Below are 15236 nucleotides of genomic sequence, written 5' to 3' on the forward strand. Positions count from 1 at the left end.
AGAAGTGGTCCAGGTGGGTGATGATGGGGTCTTGGACTTGATGGTTGGGGTGGAGAGAGACAGGAGATACATTCTGGAGTGAAATGAAGATCTGCTAACACATTAGCTGTGAGAGAAGAGGGCAAGGAGCACTGAAGAAAGATTCCTACTAGTTTTTGCTTGACCGGCTGACTGAGGCACCACTGACACAGATGGGAAAGTCTGCGGACAAACAGATTTGAAAGGAGTCAAAATGAATTTGTAGAGACGTCTATATGGCTGCACAATGTTTATAATGCTTTTGAGATCCTTTCTCTCCCTGGCTCCAAGGAGCTCGGTGGTTCTAGCACTGAGACCTGGCTGGTGTAGGTTCTAGCTCGGGATCAGCCCCTTCCTAACCTGAGACTTCAGGGAACTTACCTCACTCCATGCAGATGTCCCCCATCCGTGACCAAATAAAAAGAATACATGTCCCTTTCTTAATTCCTGCAGCTCTCTTAAAGGCCGAGCAATAATGCCAAAGGAGCTATTTCTGCTCCTGGAAAGGAGGCATACTATGTACTGTCAGGTTTCTTTAGCGCCTCCCGAACTACCTGTGTGTATACAGGAGCCCTTTATCATACTCCAAGGGCTCAGCCTCTGAGCGAAAACATCTTTGGGGGACAGAACCTGAAATGATACCATTTATCTGACCCTGCGGGTCACTAATTCCTCCCCAAAGATCTTTCACTGGCGTGGGAACACCGCCATTCACTCTCATTACAGATAAGGTTCTTATTTTAAAGCCCTAAACCCAGACACTTGGCAGTTTGTGGGGCTGCTCCTCAACCACTCACCAGACGATCTGGCCTGGCCTGGCAAATGACTGCTTCGTAAATGCCACAGCTGCAGAGCCCCTTGCCTCTGTCACGGCCGCCAAGTCGGGGACCCAGGGCCCCCCGGCAGTGTGTGCTCTCACTCAAGTGTTTAGAAGCCAGAGCCATGGACCCTGCACACGCCCCCAGGTCCCCTCTAGGAATGCAGGCCTTTCAGCCTCGACGGCAGGGCAGGTGCCCCCATCACTACCACTAAAGACTGTCTCCCCCCAACAGAGCTGAGGTCACGCTCCCTTCCCCAGGCCCACCGCACCCGGCGGGGCGGAGCGGGGGGGTGCAAAAGGGCATGAGGGTCTGAAGGCCTCTGACTTGGGCAACTCCGAAGGACCGCTCCAGCTGCACTAGTCCCGGGGCCAGAGGAGGCCATCCCCGGGGCGGCCTCCCAGCCCGGTGTGTCCTCGGGAGCCCGCCCCACAAAAGTCCTTGATGTTTCTCTCTCACAGCCTGCTTCCCAGGGAGGAGTGCAGGGCCCAGGGCAGGCCCCCAGCAGAGATGGGCTTGGACCCTACCCCTTCCCAGGGGCTATGGTCTAGGAAGGGAGACAGACCTGCTCCAGGCACCCTTGCTTCTAGCCTAAGGCCAGGCCATGCTTCCCCAAGCCACTCCCAGGCTTCAGGGCCTCCCCCACGGCCCCCCCAACCCAACTGTTTGGCTCCCTTTTCACCTGTCCTTTATATTTGAGGTCGACATCGCGCCTCGTCATGCCTCTCCTTATAATGAAGTTCACTGAGCCCGCAGTACACTCTTAGGGCGGTAAATTGGTATTATGGACATGGCCTGTCTCCCCAGAGAGGCCATAAACACCCCATGGCAGGGACTTCTCCATGTTCCACCAGCACAGCGCAGGACACAAGACGGTAAACGCTGGCTGCCGTCCCCGGCAGGCAGAGCGACGGCGCGCGCTAAGGTTAACTGCCAAATGTATGCTACACACAGAAAGTCTTGTGGATACTTGGCGAAGGCAGAGATTGAAGAAACTCCAGGGAAAGCGGAAGAAAAACTTTTATAATAACCGACTTACCGGGGACAAGGGAGATTTCATTTCTGGGGGGAAATTTTGCTCCTGGGAGCTCGACCCTGAATTCCTAAGAGCTCAATTCTCCAGCTCGTCGTCCGTCTTTCCTGCCATTTGGGGTCCCGGCTGTGCTGATGAACAGCACTGCGGAGAATGAGCTTGGGAGGCGGGTGTAGCAGAAACGCATGCTTCGTGGCGGACGGACGCTCTCTGTAACTTACATCACCAAGTCGCTGCCCCCCACCCCCGAGTCCTATAACGGCCAAAAAAACACAAAGTCCCATTTTCCTCCCTGTTATTCAATGCTTCCAGCTCAATAGGTACTTCTCTACCCTTACCCACGCCAGCATCATGGAGCTTTCCCACGTTTTAAAACCTGCTATTTCTGACCTCTGGATGGGGCTCCTTCCCATGGAAAGGAGCACCTGAAGACCAGGTGTCTTCTGTCTTTCGCGGGCACGTCTGGAGAGCAGCCGGTGAGAAAGAGCACACGCTCCAGAGTCGGAGGGTCTGAATCTGTTTTACTGCTCTCTACCCACTTGGCACAAGCTACTTAATCCTTCCCAAGCCTCAGTTTTCCCATTTGGAAAGTGGAGATAATAGGACCTCCTTGCTGTGATTAAATGAAAGCGTGTATGTAAATCACTGAACACCATGACCAGTAATGAAGTGAATGTTCGGTAACATTAAATACCGCTCTTCCTCTTTACAAGCTTCCAAGGGCCTAGCAAGTTGCATAACAAAAAGCCTACTTGGCTCAAATGTAGTAAAAATAAGACGACAGAACTGTTGGGTTGATAGTTACCTAAATATATGGATAATCTCTCCAAAGACGGAGGGATAGATGGCTGGGCTATGGGTGAATTTTTCTTCGTTCTGTAAGTTATGTTAATGTCATTGTGTTCTTTGTCCTGTAATTCTTTTTTAAAGATTTTTTAAAAAATTTATTTACTTGAGAGAGAGAGAGCGAGAGAGAGAGAGAGAGGGGAGAGGGTCAGAGGGAGAAGCAGATTTCCTGCTGAGCAGGGAGCTCGATGCAGGACTCGATCCTGAGACTCCCGGGTCATGACCTGAGCTGAAGGCAGTCGCTTAGCCAGCTGAGCCACCCAGGCACCCTGTCCTGTAATTTTTTAAAACGAGTGATTTTCATATCTAACTGGGCAGCCCCACTTCTCTCCCTGGGTGAAAACACACAAAGTAAACATTGATAAGCCAGTGTCATCTTAGCACCTGCAGAATCCACGCCAGATTTTTTCAAGAGGGGACCGAAGAATCTGCGTCTAATGAAAAGCAAGTTCCTCCAGGCTTATACGCTCCCCAAAGTTTGAGAGATTCTAGGAAGAACTCTGGATTTGCAATCAGAAGATGCAAGTTCTAGTCTTCACTCTGCTGCTGTCTTTCAGTCAAAGTCCCGTGTCCTCCTGGGTCCCGTTTTTGCTTTCCCCTTCTGCAAGGAGAAGGGGTCAGTCACATTCCCCACTGGGAACCCATGCCAAGGGAGAAAAGCTGGCCGGAGAGCTTAGATTCCTGAGGATAACTAAATAATCTTGGGGACAAATAAATATTCAGCAAGTGATCAGGCCTCGGCAAAAGTGCAATGCATGAATACTTCTGCCAACCCAAATAAAGCTGTCACACAGCCTGCATTTCCTTGGGAGAGCCAGTACTCAGGCCCTGCTTCTCCAGCTCTGCGTCCTCCTCCTGCCAGTTGACCTATGGACAACCCCGAGCTTATGCAGAGAGAAAGGACTGTGGAAGGAAAGAGAGAAACATCAATTTGGCTTAAGCTCCCAGCTTTGGTAAAAGGATGGAGCATCTACAAATAATGCCCAAAGGCAGAGTTCCATGAGCGTGAGTGTGTTGGCCGCACTGAGGAAGAAAGCATTATTGAAAAGATGCAGGAGGGGGCAGTCATCTGTGGTCACTGAGATGTGCTCACCTCCTTGGGTGAGTCAAGGATTCTAAGTCCAGTTTAATGTAAACCCCTGAGTTCTGATGAGCCAGTTCATGTGTTGAGTAAATATCACACTGACTCACAGAAAAATGAACCACGGCTGCTCATTTTTTTCTGATGAAGGAGTAACAGATACCGGTCCACCGGCTATTCGGTTCATCATGGAGGATCTCGTATACCTTGAGCTGGGAATCTCTGGCTGGACATTAATCCAGGCTCACAGAAATTGGAGTCGACATATGAGATCCTTCCCAGAGATCTTTCTTTTTGCAGGGGAATATCCTAATTAAAATGGTATATTTTGGGGCGCCTGGGTGGCTCAATGGGTTAAAGCCTCTGCCTTAGGCTCGAGCCCCACATCGGGCTCTCTGCTCAGCAAGGAGCCTGCTTCCTCCTCTCTTTCTGCCTGCCTCTCTGCCTACTTGAGATCTCTATCTGTCAAATAAATAAATAAAATCTTTTTTAAAAAATGGTATATTTTGCACTTATATTCACCTTGTTGTGTAAGAAATGGAATGACTTATGCGTCCTTGGGGCATAGAAAGATGCCCTACAGCAAGGCAGTTACCAAAACCGGGAGGCTCAGTCTTGGAGAGACTGGTAACTGAACTAGCGAGAGAGGTCAAATGTTGGCATATTGACTTTCCTTTCCTTTCTTTTAGCAGAAGAGAAAGAGAGGGACACAGAGAGAATGAATCTTAAACAGACTCCACACACAGCACGGAGCCTGATGTGCAGTTCAGACCCTGAGATCATGACCTGAGCTGAAATCCGGAGTCAGACATTTAACTGACTGAGCCACCCAGGTGGCCCTGCACGCTGACTTTCAGGCAGTATTTTGCAGGGCACGGTCTTTGCATTTTCTCTCCAGGTTTAGGATTTTTTGATCCATCTCTTCAAACACCTGTTCCACATGGGCTCACTTTATTACGATGATGATACTCTTACAAACCAAGCAAATGCTTTCCCATCAGGCTTGTAAATGGTGTCTAATTGCCTGTGGTCTCTAACATTTCTAAAGATAGAAATAGATTTTAAAAGTACCTTGATACATTTTAGAGATAATTCAAAAACAAGACAAGGGAAATTTAGCGGGGATAAATAGAAGATCCAGTATTTACCCCCAATTTTACTATGAGATCTGAAATGCAGGAATGGCCACTGGAAAAGGCCTTGAGGGTCTCAGAGGACCCCAGATTAACATCTGAATTATTATGGAAAAAAAATTTTTAAAGCCATCTTACTACAGAAATACATGGAGAAAAATGCAACTTCTGAGCCTGTGAATCTTCTTCCTCTTATTTTTCCCCAACATTACTCAAACCCTTTTTCAGAGTATTCTGTACAGCTTTAAAAGTGAAATGGAGAGGGGCTCCTGGGTGGCTCAGTCGTTAAGCGTCTGCCTTCTGCTCAGGTCATGATCCCAGGGTCCTGGGATCGAGCCCCGTATGGCGCTCCGGGCCCAGCGGGAAGCCTGCTTCTCCCTCTCCCACTCCCCCTGTTTGTGTTCCTTTCTCACTCTCTCTCTCTCTGTCAAAACAATAAATAAAATCTTTTTTTTTTTTTTTTTTAAAGTGAAATGGGGAAGAAATGGGGGGGGGGGACAGTAAGAGCAGATGCAGGGGATAATAACTAATTTGGTTTACTTGCTTTAATAAGCAACCTTCAACAAAAGCAAAGAAGCCCAGACAGAGAGTGATAGCCATGTGTTGAGGACTGGGGGCCAGGGGGAGGAGAACTGAACATGTTAAGGCTGGAGATGTACGTGATTTGATCCAGAGGGTAAAAAGGGTTGCCATGAATACACATACACATACTTACATATATATCAGAAAAGACAGTTTCAGGCCAAAAGAAGAAAGTCTGCAGGTAAGTTGGGGCTCTCCTCCCAAGGGACGGCTGACTCCTAACGAAACCGGGAGCTCCCTCTCATGGGACATGCTGGAGAAGGAGAAGCGGTGATCTGTCAGGATGGTATGAAGACGACTCTGGGGGCACCTGGGTGGCTCAGTGGGTTAAAGCCTCTGCCTTCGGCTCAGGTCATGATCTCAGGGTCCTGGGATCGAGCCCCGCATGGGGCTCTCTGCTCAGTGGGGAGCCTGCTTCCCCCCCGTCTCTCTACCTGCTTCTCTGTCTACTTGTGATCTCTGTCAAATAAATAAATAAAATCTTAAAAAAAAAAAAAAAAAGACAACTCTGGCACTCGGTGCTACAATTTTAGGGTAATATAAACGTGAATAGTTACCAAGCTGGAAGACGGGACAGATGGGGAGTGGGTAAATGGCTTACGGTTCCAAGTCAGAGTAAAGATTTAACAGGAATATTCTAGAGAGGATTTTAAATCTTGATGGGCAGGTGGATCAGACAGCCTGTGACATTCCTGCCCCTGGATTCTTGGCGTAACCTCGGACTGGTCCACAAGGGTAGCTGCGATCAATGACCTCCAAGCCTTCTCTGCTCCAGGACCTGCCGGTTCTGCACTAAAGCTTCATCAGTTTTGCAACAGAGGCTGAAAAGTGGCCCCTCGTGGGGAGCTACTGAGTCGTAGAGGATGGAGTCTGTCAAGGGTTTAACAAAGTGGAATAAGCAGGGGTCTAAACTCAAAGGCAGGTTTAATCCCTAGAAAGTCAAGTTGGACAAAAAGTAGTATCATGGGGTTTCTCATGGGCTTATCTTTCTCCTTAACTATTTAAAGTGCTTTTAAAACAAAACAAATGAGCAGAGGGGGAAAAGAGAAACAAACCAAGAAACAGACTCTTCCCTACAGAGAACAAACGGACGGTTCCCCTGGAAAGGAGCTGGGTGGGGGATGGGGAAACGTGATGGGGATCAAGGAGTGCACTCGTACTGAGTCACTATATTGTATGCCTGAAACAAATTTGACACTGCCTGTTAACTAACTGAACTTAAATAAAAGTGTAAAAAAAAAAAAAAAAAGAAGAAGAAGAAAAAAAGGAAAGGAAATGAAAACTGAGAACATGCAAAATGTTAAAAAAGAGTGCTTTTACAACCCCTGTACTTTAGTTCCTGCCATGTGCCACTTTAAAAAATGGAATCATTTTTCTCCTTGATTTAAAAGATTGAACCTGTTTTCTCTGTTTAAAAAGACTACTTCGGTATTGCCTCTGGAATGACAGAACTCTACACATTACTTATGTTTAAACTGCTTTACCCGGAATGGACTGATGCTAGTGTGCCCTGTTTGAGAAAATCTGCAAAAGCCCAATCAAGACCTAAAGAAAAACCCACGGGTAATTACTCACTTTCTAAAAGTGTCCTTTGTTTTGCACCACAGCTCCCAGAGACACAAAGCCTTAAAGCCCAAAGCCGAAAACCTCAGAGAGGCTGATGATGACGATGATGGTCCAAATTATCCCCATTTATTAAACGCGTCCTATCTATAAGCCCTCTCAAATATGTTCACTCACTTAAGCCTCAAGACACCCAGGGCAAGACCACGTTTGTCAGCCACCCGTGGACGGTGGGATGTGTCCAAAATTAATGACTGCAACTTCAGGGTGCAACCCTCAAGAAGAGGGGCCTTCCTTGCTTTTCATCCTTTTCCCTTTCTTCTGGCTGACCTGCACATCCCAGGGAAACACCCTGACCCACGCAGATGAGGGCAACACCTGAGGGACAGGGGAGCGACAGGACAGAGAAAGCCTGGGTTCTCAGTACTGGGAGCTGCCACGCCGTCATGAAGTATAATGCTTGCAAGACTGAGTGAAAAGGAAGTAAATGTCAATATTGTTTAAATTATTAATAATAGGAGGAGCGTACCTCCACTCTGGACTCAGGCAAGAAGGGCCTGTGTACTGGGCCCTGCACTTCAGAAAGTTCCGGGTCTCCCAACACACACACACACACACACACACACACACACACACCCCAGTCACTCAGGACCAGGGACACAGTATAACCAGTACCTTGAACATCCGCTGGCATGACTAACATCATTCAAGCCCCAGGGACACATTTCTCTGTATCTCTTGCCTTAGTCCTCAAAACAAAAGGCCACTGTGTCCAAATGTTGTAAAGACTGGGGACTTGGCCACTGCCAGCAGCATCAGGAAGAGCTGTAGCTTCAGAGCAAGGGAGAATCTGAGCAGTGCCAGCACTGGGTATTAACTTATCCAATCCTTCTTCTCAGAGAGCATTCAACAGATTTCTGCATAATGAAGAAGGGCTGCTTCCCAGCAGGGTGGGAGAGCTACTTTCTTTTCTTTCTTTCCTTCTTTGCCTTTCTTCATCTTCTGATTCTTGGTTCTAGCAGCACGGCTGGATTAGTGTGATATTTATGAGTCACATACAAAAGCGGAGGAGTAACGTGCCGTATTAGACAACGTATAGACCTCTGAAATTTGCACACCTCTGTGTAGGTCTGAAGTCAACATACGTGATATGTGACCCTGATTCTTTACACGGGCAACCAGACAGACTTTAAAAGCTATAATTACAAAGTTTTATTTTTATTCCTTTAAGATGTTATATTTTTGAAGGTGTTATTTTTATGTAATCTCTAGCCCCACCCTCAGGCTCAAACCCACAACCCCTAGATCAAGAGTCGAACGCTCTACTGACTAAGCCAGCCAGGAATCCTATTTTTAGGTAAATATTTTTTAGCTCTTGAACTGAGGTTCAGGAAATTAAGTAACAATTCAGGCTTCTTTAAATTACTTTAAAATGTGGCACTTGTTTATAATTTGTATTTTTGCTTTTTAATTTTAACAGATTTTTCAATATTTTAGTAAAAATGTTTTTAAAACTTTCATTTAAAATAATTTTAGGGGCGCCTGGGTGTCTCAGTCAGTTAAGCATCTACCTTTGGTTCAGGTCATGATCCCAGGGTCCTGGGATACAGGGCTGTATCTTCTGCTTCTCCCTCTCACACCTCCTCTGTGGGCTTGCTATCTCTCTCTCTCTCTCTCTCTCAAATAAGTAAAAATCTTTTTTAAAAATAAGAAAATAAGGGGCGCCTGGGTGGCTCAGTGGGTTAAAGCCTCTGCCTTTGGCTCAGGTCATGATCCCAGAGTCCTGGGATCGAGCCCTGCATGGGGCTCTCTGCTCAGCAGGGAGCCTGCTTCCTCCTCTCTCTCTGTCTGCCTCTCAGCCTACTTGTAATCTCTGCCTGTGAAATAAATAAATAAATAAATAAATAATCTTTAAAAAAAAAAGAAAAATAAATAAGAGGAATACAATAAAGCTAATTTTAAATTTTTAATTACTTTAAATTTACATTTTGATGAAAATACATTCAAATTTAACACATTTTATTTTTTAATCCTTTAGATTCTTTTTTTTTTTTTTTTTTACTATTTTATTTATTTATTTGAGAGTGCATGAGTAGAGGGGTTGATGGGGAGGAAGGGGAGAGAAAGAAGCAGACTCCCTGCTCAGTGGGGAGCCCTTCAAGGGGCTCAATCCCAGGACTTGGAAATCATGACCTGAACTGAAAGCAGAAGCTTAACTGACTGAGCCACCTCAGTCAGTTGCCCCTAATCATTTAGGTTCTTATTTGTCAACTGAAAACCAAGTATGATAAACAACATAATTAGTGATTCCTTAAAATGAAGATAAGAAAATACATTTTATGAAATATATAATTTATGCATTAAATGTCTACCTTATTATTCCAGTCAAACATTTTCTAGCAGCAGAATACCCAAGCATGCAAAATAATAATCAAATTCCATTATCGTTAATATTCTGTCAACTTTCAATGACATAAAGGCCATGGCTTTACATGCATTTTCCTATTATGAAAGTGTATTTGTCAAAGTAGCAGAACATAGTACATGTAACACTGAGTTTTAACTTTCATTCTTTAAACATATGGTCTGCTATCCATTTGCAGTCTTGCTTGAGGCCTGACAAATGTTAGAAAAGGGGTCTTTCTTAGTTCTAGGTGAACTTAGGTTCTAAACAGTGTGGTGCCCTTGCTTACTTCTCAGATAAGTCAGAGCCCACAACAGTGTGAAATAAGAGGCTAAGCAGCGATCATGAAAGGGATTCGTTGGCTACCTCTGCTCCCTGTGTACGGCAGAACAGACTCAGAACGTCTGTAGAGCCATGTGGCACTAAGGGACTGTTCTGACACAGTCAATGGTGGCAGACAGTGTGTTAGTTACCGGCTGCTGTGGAACAAATCACCACAAACTCAGGAGCTTGAAGGACACACATTTATCATCTCGCAATTCTTATGGGTCAACAGTCCAGACACAGCTTAGCTGGATCCTGTGCTCAGAGTCTCGAGCTTAAAACCAAAGTGTCAGACGGGCTGCATTCTCACTGGCAGGCTTGACTGCGGAAGAAGCCAAGCTCATTCAGGCTGTTGGCAAAATTCATTTCCTTGCAGCTGAAGGACTGGGGGCCCAACTTCTTACTGGCTATTGGCTGGAAGCCACTCAGGTCCTGGAGGCCACCCACAGTTTTTTGCCACATGGCTGTCTTATAATATGACTGTAAGCTTTTTCAAGGTCCACAGGTGACCCTATCTCTCCAACCTGCTAAGGCAGAGACTGACATACTATAATTATGGGAGTGACATCCTATCATCTTTGCCATACTGTGTTGGTTAGAAGCAGGTAATACATTCTGCCACACTCAAGAGTATGGATTATAAAAGGATATTATAAAGGGGTTATACCCCTTAGGGGGTCACCTTGGGATATGTCTGCTGAAGTATTCTTATGCTCTGGCAGAATGATAAGACCTTGAAAAAAATCCCCATGCAGGGGGCAACCTGGGTGGCTCAGTCAGTTAAGTCTCTCACTCTTGGTCTCAGGGTCCTGAGACTGAGCCCCGTGTTGGGCTCCACACTCAGTTGAGATTCTCTCCCTGTCCCTCCCCCTCCTCATATGTGCTCACTCTCTTTCCTTCTCAAATAAATACATAAATAATATCTTTTCAAAAAAAATTCCAGGGTGCCTGGGTGGCTCAGTTAAGCGTCTGCCTTCAGCTCGAGTCCTGCATCAGGCTCCCTGCTCCATGGGAGAGGAGACAAGCCTCTGCTTGTGTTCGCTCTCTTGCTGGGTCTCTGTTAAATAAATAAAATCTTAAAAAAAAAAAAATCCTGCCTACTTAGAGAGGAAAGTGATAGACAAAATTTTCAGAAATTCATACAGGGTCCTATGTTTACCCTAGCTAGAAGATTCCACACCAAGAACTCTGCTAAAACTGTTCTTTGCCCTAGATCTTTCGAGTTGTCTAATCAAATCAAGATGGCAACCAGTCATTTTTCTGCTCTTTGCCTGGTTAGAACATTCTCGGTGTACTATTCATGCTCTTAGAGAAGACATTTCTGGTCATGAATTCAGGAAGTTTCCTGAACTTCCTGCTAGATCGATGACCACAAGGTCCTATAAGGTATACAAAGAAGACAACCCTAACTTTGTTTCCTTTTAGTCTGCAGCCCTATTGGTAAGAAAAGACAAGAAGAATGTCCAATAATGAAATTTCATTCTAACGTCCTCTCTTCCCCGAGCCCTCCAGTCAAAGCCTCCTCCTTCTCCTTCTCCTCTCCCTCCTCCTTATCCTCTCAGAGTTCACATACAAACAGAACTTCTTGTTACAGACTTCTACACCCTGATTATCCCCCTAAAATCTCTCTCCCATTACACTGGGAGATCTTTGAGGGCAGAGTGATTTACTCCTATCTGCTTGTCCAGCACCTGGAACCATCTCCGACACAGAGCCACCTCTCCACATGGGTTTGGGTGGATGGATGGACTGATGGTAACAGATGAGTTGTGTGATGGTAAACAGTACAGGACCACAGAAGTGAAACCCTTAAGCCACACTGCTTCTCTGAAGTTATTTCTAATTTTCCCATTAGTAAAAAACGGAATTATACAATATTCAGCAGAAGAACCAGACATAATCGAATATTTTTTCTGTGATTCCACTTAATAGGAAGTTGAAGACCAGACAAAAGTAATTCTTGGGCAGAATGGGAGGGGTAGAAGAACTGCCTGAGAGGGAGGTGAAGAAACCTTTTGCTAGAATCAGCCCACAGCCTTGTCTGGTCACAGAGTGTATCCATATCTAAAAGCCCCATCAAGCTGTGTGCACGTAAGATCTGTGAGCTTTACTCTACACAGCATGCTTCAATCTTTAACAATCTACAATCTAAACTACAAAGGGGATGGGGGGGCTGTACCTGGGGGCTCTGTGTACAGAGCACAGTGCCCCTACTTCACCAGGAGCCCCCCAGGGGAAAATGGTGTCGGCAGTGTGATCACCTCCAAGGGACCCAGCATGAGTCCTCATCAGATGTTTAACCCTGGGTTCCCAGGACTAGCTGACGTGCCCAGATGCTGCTGGAGGAATGCTACCATTTCCTCTGGGTCACTTTATCCTTCTCTGGAGACCTGGCAGATCAGGTACTGTGCTTCATTAAATGATTCCCTAAAGCCTTCCTTGAGGACAAGAAACCCTGTCCCAGCTGTCAGAGAGATGGGCGCCTGTCCCTGGGGCGACATCTGCAATGGGACACTCTGGTCCACTCCTGCCTAAGTAGCTCTGTGACACCTTCCGGCAGAAAGTCTGCTCGCTCATTTGGTGGAGGTGTGTGAAGCCACATCCACGGCTGCTCCCGAGGGGACCTCTCTGGTGTGGGTTTTCTGCAGCCATAACAGGTAACTCTGCTGTGTGTTCTCTTGCTGTCTCCACACTCATTTAAAAAAAAAAAAAAAAAAAAGGCAGCTGTACGCTACTGGGCTCACAATGGGAAGATGACGCTGAGAAGCACAACACTAGACGCCAGGTGACAAAGATGACAGAATAAATGGCTTCTCCCAAGCACAGATGTTTGGAGAAATTGTGTCTCCAGATTAGTGCATGGGAGGCTGGTGAGAAACCACTCCCTCCTGAAGCCTGCTTCCAGCAATGTGGACCCGTCTCCCTTCTCTGAACTCAAACCGCACTGGAGCCCATCCAAAAAGCCGCTGTCTGCTCACCAAGTTTATCTCACCCCTACACCAAGACTGTGAGTTCTTTCAAAGCCAAAGCCATGCTTTGTGCATCTCCTGCTTCCCCAGAATCCCTGGCCCAGGGCTAGGTACAGTCTGTGGTCACTGAATATTGGTGACTTGGGTACATGTCAAAAATCCAGTAATTAAACAATTCAAACATATAACGGATGCCCTCCAAGCACGGTCCTTGGCCTAGACAAGGAAAAGACATATTAGGATTCAAGATGTAAAAAAAAAAAAAAAAAAAAAAAGGATTCAAGATGTTCACGGCTAAGGGGTAAAGGGAGAAGGGGATGAACTCGATGAGCTATACCTTTTTGCTGTGATGGAAGCCCAGGAGAGAGGTCAGTGTAGTGCCATTCAGCCCCCTGTACACCCCACATTCCAGCCCATTACTTTACAAATCAAGGGTACCTGCCAGGAAGCACCTGTCTCCCAGCTCTGAACCACCTCTCTGTATTCTGCTCAGCGATGCTGGGCTGGAAATCAACAAAATGCAGGTCACACACTTTGACACCGGTGCCTTGTCAGTTTCCACCAACAGGGAGCTCTGAAGGGAGACTGCAAGCGGGAGAAGGCTGCTCCTGGCTGTGTCCCGGGGCAATGGCCCTTCAAGGCACCTACACCTGGGCAGGGCCCACTTCTCCAAGGTCAGGGGCTCAGTCTGAGAGGCCTTCCTCCAAGGCCCCATGATATCCACACCAGTGACAGTCCTGCCTCTGCCGTCACCTCTCCTGCTTCGCTCAAGTTCCCTTCACCTTTGCAGGTCTCCCACACTTACTTCACCAACTCCCTCCATTAAACTCTCTTAAAGTAACTGGCATGGCTCTGCTATTCTAACTGTGATCCTAACTGTGATCTGATTTCTAACTGGGATCGCCTCCCTCCTACAGGAAGAAGGCGACCTGCCCAGTATCTGTCAGTTACTCAGTGGCACAACTGGCACCAGGAACCAGGCTTTGTGACCCCAAATCCTAATTTTCCACCCACCGCATCCACCACATCTATAGACCAGTACTATCAAAGACAGTACAGCATAATGACCAACTGGGTTTTAATGCCAAACTACTCAGATTCAAAACCTGCCTCCACCAAATACTATCTATGGGACCTACAGCAGGCTACTTCTCTGGGCCTCCAGTTTCCCCACCAGCAAAATACAAGTGGCCACAGAAGCCATCACAGGGATACTGTGATGCGTTAGCACACATCAAGCACTGAGGAACAGGACTGGCGTGTAGAACGGTACTGGCATCGCCATCACCATCATCGTCAAGCAGCAGCACGGCAGAAAGAGTGTAGTCCCCAGTCACAACGATCTGTGTGTAAATCTTGGCTCTGTCTCCTATTCGCTGTGCATCCTCAGCAAGTCCCTTCACCTATAAGAGACTGCCGCCCCATCCCTATCATAAGGCAGATCTCACAGTCCAGAAGAATCACGACAGAACACAAGACATGCTCAATGTTCACCAAGCGGGTATTTAATAAAAGGTTATCTCCACTGTTACTAATTCTATCAAGTCTGATGGACCAAAAGTCTCCTTCTAGATCACTGGGACATGCATGCAGTGACTTCAGGACAGAGATGCCCTGAGTTGTCATTATGGAAAAGGAAGTGAAATATGTGCTTTCAAGCCATCTCAACTCTCACCACACTCCTGGGCGATATACAAGAATGTCCAACCAGATGAGGCCATCAGCGGCTTTCAGTTTTCACTCCACAGGACTCACTGACTTGCTATCACATGACCACGTGACGTTTTAACTGGGTAATTTACATCTTATCTACTTCCAAGAAGGATTTTCAGTTACCTGTCATAGAATGTTATTTGACCGAAAACTTAAGGTCAGAGACAGAGATCTGAGCCCAGAGGCGAAGGGGGAGAAAGATAGGGGTAAAGATAATCTACTCTGAACCTACCTCAAGATGGTTATTATCTCCAAGTATCAAAGAAATCCTTTTTCCCAACAGCCAAGGTAAAAAGGAAAACATAACTGTTGTGTAATTCTCATTTTGACTAAGGTAGATATCGTTTTAAAGGCAGAAAAATTTCCATGACACTACAAAAAAATTTAATTAAGTGAGACTTTACATAGGGAACACTGCATAACACAATGAGTCAACCATTCAATGGTAGCTCTTCAGAAGTTAGAAGAACTCATTTTGGGACTTCCTATTCCTTGTTCAAACAGAGTTAGGTCATTACAACACAAGACTGGCAAATTATCTGTAAAAGCTACCAAAGATGACAGTTCTAGCTTGCTCCATGCTTTGCCAGGCCTGGAAGGGGAGTCATACAATTTCTCAAAGCAGTTCCAGAATATAGATTATTTTTTTCCCTTTGAAGACAGGCAGGAACCTGGCTGAGAAGGGAGAGACAACAATGTGTCTTTGAGGTGATGGATGGAGATGTGACTAAGGGTGACTCCTGTTATCTGCC

At 46.2% G+C, this 15236-nt stretch overlaps 1 protein-coding gene across 3 annotated transcripts in view; it reads right to left on the bottom strand.

Moving 5' to 3' along the window:
* The window catches only part of MAPK4 (mitogen-activated protein kinase 4), a 145588-nt gene that overhangs the window by 90260 nt on the left and 40092 nt on the right, over positions 1-15236 (bottom strand). The window contains exon 2 of one of the 3 annotated variants that reach the window (XM_082699021.1): positions 5645-5764. The exons of the other annotated variants lie outside the window; for them this stretch is intronic. The gene's annotated coding sequence lies outside the window, so the exon portion shown is untranslated. The remainder of the gene's footprint in view (positions 1-5644; positions 5765-15236) is intronic. 3 annotated transcript variants of the gene reach the window in all.

Source organism: Mustela nivalis, assembly GCF_964662115.1.
Source record: "Mustela nivalis genome assembly, chromosome: 14".
Classification (NCBI taxonomy): Eukaryota; Metazoa; Chordata; class Mammalia; order Carnivora; family Mustelidae; genus Mustela; species Mustela nivalis.